We start from the raw sequence: 4883 nt of genomic DNA, 5'->3' as shown, positions 1-4883 counted from the left end.
ATGTTGTGTGGTGGGCAGAGTCGGTTAATTTTGTCTTAAGTGATGAGTGATGAGATGGCAAAATGTTGTGAGTTCATTAATCGACAGATGCATGGATTTCACCATTATAGCGTGGACTCATCCCATTCTCCCCCATATCTTTTCAACTCTTTACTATATATATATAAAAAGAACAATATTCGGCTATTTTTTTTTAATATTATAAACAAAAGGAGTGTAATACATTGATATTAACTAATTTAGTGTAATGTATTAATATGAGAGTTGTTAATTATATATATCACAAAAAATCGTGATTAACAATTTTAGAAAAAGACAAAAAAAAAAAATGAGACTAATGACTTGAAGTAGGATAAAAAATAAACTAAAAAGAAATTAACGATTTGAAGTAGGACAAAAAAATTTTAGAATTAGTTAAATCGGTAATCTCAATTTCTTAAACTGATCTTAGCCGTTGATCAATGATCCAACGATTTTTTATTATTCTTTCATCTTCTCTCTTTCTTCATTGAAATCGTCAGTAATAATTTCTTTTCAAAGCATGATTAACGATTTCTGTAGACACTAATATAAAATTTATATCTATAGATTAGACATTCAAAACCTCATTTCAGCATATTACAAAAATCTAATTGCAATACAAAAAATAATTAGCGATAATATTAAACTACTTTTTTTTGTAACATAAAAACAAACATTCCATTCATAAAATAGTTACAAGACATTTACGGAGAATAAAAAAAATATTAAATCTAAATCTAAAAAAAATTATATATTTTTTATGTCGAATTAAAATAAAAAAATAAATTCATTGTAGTAATTTTTATAAAAAAATATTAATTTATACCGATTTAAAATTTAATTTATTAATTTTTTTTGCTAAACTGATTTGTCTAGTCTAATTTTAATAAAAATAATATAATTTAATTGATTATATGTGTTAAATTTCAATTTTTGAAAAATATCTTTAAAAAAAGACGTTTTTGACATGTTTATCTAAGTATTCCCATAAAAATTACCATTACATTATTTTCATTTTGGAGTGTACTAACATAATTATTTGGAGAATAATTTTAAATTAGTTTCTAATTTTTTTTAGTAAACGACTTTAGTTTTTTTATATTTGTTTGCTATTAGTCATTAAACTTTGAAGTTTTAAACTGTGAGACGAGTCTTTATGTATTTATTAAAGCTTTTTTATGTATACAAAATGTGAATTTAGCTAAAACAGGATATGTTACAATAACGTTTCTGTTTATTACCAATATGTTATTACTTGATCATTAAGTTAAGTTATTATTAGTACTCTCTATTTGAAAACTAACATTATACGAACATAGTATTATATATGATCGGTTTTTATTAAGGAACTAATTTTTCTTAAATCAATAATCACTCAGTAAAGTAACGAATAAATAAAAAAAATATTAAGGGAAAAAAATAAGTTTTATTAAAAAAAATATTAACTCATTGTTAGTTGAAAAAAAGTAGTTATCAGTTTTGTCCTATTACAAAATCAGATTGAATATTAATCAGAATTCCTCCTCTCTCTCACGATTACACTAATCTTTATTTTCTGTTCTGCATGATTCAGCGGATCCATCAATTCACCTTAAATCATCACAACATATATATTATATATCATAGTATGTTTGAGTTACGAAATTAATAATATCGTTATTATTAACTTAACTTTAAGGCTGTGGCTAATAATATTATTTATTTATTGATATAATCTGTTTGAAATATTTTCAAAACTAAGATGAAAAATTGAAACCAGAGACTCAATCACTCAAGCTTATATTTCATGAAAAGAAATGAGAAAATTATATATATATATATATTGTGCGAACAAATTAACTTAAAAGTTGAAAGGTTATATAATATGTGGCTTTTATTTTCTTCAAAAGAAAATAAAATAAAAATTTAATATGTATTTAATTAATCAACTTGAGATAGTTAAATAATCAATCTACTTGTCAATTTAAGTAAATATAAAAAATTCTAATTTCATCTAATTTGTATATATAACAATTCATAAGTACAATTTTGGTCTAAATATAGACCAAAACTTTTTTTGTCTCTAACCTTTTTTACTTTAAGATTTAATTTGGTTTTAAAATCATTCTTCGAACTAAAATACCCTCTTCCTTCCTCACCAAAATACTCAGTTTCTATTCTTTTTTTTCATCACAATAGCATCTCTTCTTTTTCTTTTTCTTCTTTAACAACAACAACAATAAAACAAAAACAATATAATAAACATAAAAAAAATAAAAACAAAAATAGAAATAAAAGCAAAAAAAATATAAGCATAAGCAGAATTAAAAATAGGAGCAAAGACAAAATTAAAAACAAATATAGAAGCAGAATTAGAAGCGTAAAAAACAGAAACAAAATTAGAAGTAAAAAAAAATAGAAATAGAAGAACAATAGATTAACAAAATAAGAAACAGAATTAGAATTGAAAACAATGTGATTAACGTACAATGGATTAACAAAATCAGAATCAGAATTGTGGTGGGTTAACAAAATCAGAATCAAAATTTGTGGGTTTAACAATCTTATTAACAAAATTAGAAACAGAAGCAAAATTGGAACTCTAAGAAGCGAAGATAGGTTCCCCAATCTGATTAGTCCATTGCAGCTTCAGCACGATCCTTGAGCAATTGGAGGGAGAGAGAAGTTGGTACCTTTGAAATCAAAGATGCTGACGAGGAGCCAAAGTAAGTCCCCGTTAAAAGATTCTAGAAGGTTCCAGACCTTGCGGAAATTGCCGGTGGTGGTGATGGAGAAGATCTAGTGGAGGACGCCGTCGTTGCGACGGCAGCAACGTAGGAGGACGAGAGTGCGGTCGAGGGTGACTTTGGCGACGATGCGACGCTCGTTGAGGGGTTGGACAGTGACGACGCGGATGACGGAGCAGAGATTGTCGCAGAGAAGTTGAGTTTGACGTAGTTGCAGTGGCTTTCTCTCCTTCTGGTTCTAATTCTCGACAGCGACGGCGGCTCCAAACCTCACCATGCCGTCCCCCCTCCCCCCCCCTCTTTCTCCTTCTTCCTTTATTTCCCTTTTTCTTTCCTTCTCCCTTCTTCTTCTTTCCTCCCCTTCACGTGATTTCCTTTTTCCTTCATTGTTCTCTTTTTCTTCTTTTTTTCTTTTATTTTATAATTTTTAGATAAGAATAATTTGATAATAAAATTTAAAAATTAAGTGAAAATAATGATTTTAAAATAAAGTTAAATAAAGCTTGTCATGTTTTCTTAGGCTAATTTAAATCAGAAGGATTCTAATCAATTGATTAAGCTACAAACAATAATGAAAGAGGATCTATATTTCTTTCTTATTAGAGTCTATCCTTTCCTAAAAAACACATAACCTTTTTTTCCGGGGGGGATTAATTTTCCTTTTCTGAAAAACACGTAACATCACTTTAATTTTTCATTATGAGAACATAAAGGGATTAATAATGAACTAAAAAGGGATAAATATTTTGTTTCCAAAGCCCAAAATAAAAGAAGGAAAAATGCGTTGGAGAAAAACCATTGCATGAGAAGTAATAAAAACTAAATGGTGTTCACATATGATTGGAGCAACGGCATGAAAAGGCTCCACGTGTCTGCCAATTAAGAAAGCTATGTTCTTCCATGCAAAAACACATCATCTACGTGTGCTCTGTTCCTTCACTATGTAAATTATACAAAAATATATAATCTAATATAGATTTAGCTGTTCATTATTTTTGTTTTAAAAAATAAAAGTTTGCATAACTATTGATGAACTCAATTACATAATACATACGATGGAAACTTGTTACGGATCCGGTCCACGGGTCCTACACCCGGAATAATTTTTGATTCGGCTATTCGGGTCCGACCCACTAAGACCTTTTAGAAGGCTCAAATCGACCTACTAGAGTTCCTAATTAATTTTTGAATTCGAACATCTCTCTTATCTTAACCAAATAGGATAAGATAAGACAGTTACCATCACCTATAAATAAAGGACTTAGGTCCCTCCAGGTATTCATTCATTCCTCATATCTTATACCTCTCATTCATTCTGACTTGAGTGTCGAAGTATCTTTGCAGGTACCTCCTCCCATTACTCCAGTCAAATGATCAGGCATCTTACCCGCAAGTTCTCGATCCATCTCTCAATCTGTACCAGAAACATCTCGTACAAAACTAATAATAAAGACATTATTATTTTAGAGATAATCATATTACTCTAGCTAAGAAAAGAAACTAATTGAAAAAGCAAATTTGATTATATGTACTCGAAAGGAGATTATTAATTTGATGAGAATAAAAAATAAAAACTCAGTCGGTGATATTACATAACCAATTTATTTTAGTAATTAAATTCAACAAAATTGATTCAATAATTTATTTACATAATAAAAATCAGGTAAAAACAAGGAGACGGAAAAAAAAACTTTACTAAATTTAACTACAAAAATAATTTATTTATCTAATATTTTTTAAAATTAATTATAATTTTATCAAATCAACTTGAGTTAACTAAATGATCTATTCACTCATTTACTTAAAAAATGTCAAGATTTTGAATTTTATTTTGTATTTACAGTCATTTATTATTAATTAATCATAAACTCTTAAATAAAATTTGATAGATTAATTGTTGATTTGATGAATTGAAAAATATTCTGAAAATTAAAAAAAAAAAGTAATAATATGATGCAGTTAGATATACTTTATGTTATTAAAAATTTGATTATTTTTGTCATGCCTATATAAAACTATAGTTTTCGTTAAATACAAGTTTTTATATTTTCTATTTTATTCTTTTTATTTCCAACTTTTGAATTTGAAACATTAGATATGAAAAAGGAAACTTTGCCTACCACTTATGAGTCGATC

Source organism: Arachis ipaensis, chromosome B01 (genome assembly GCF_000816755.2).
Source record: "Arachis ipaensis cultivar K30076 chromosome B01, Araip1.1, whole genome shotgun sequence".
Lineage (NCBI taxonomy): Eukaryota > Viridiplantae > Streptophyta > Magnoliopsida > Fabales > Fabaceae > Arachis > Arachis ipaensis.
The sequence above is the reverse complement of the archived record's forward strand: the minus strand, read 5'-3'. Positions refer to the sequence as shown.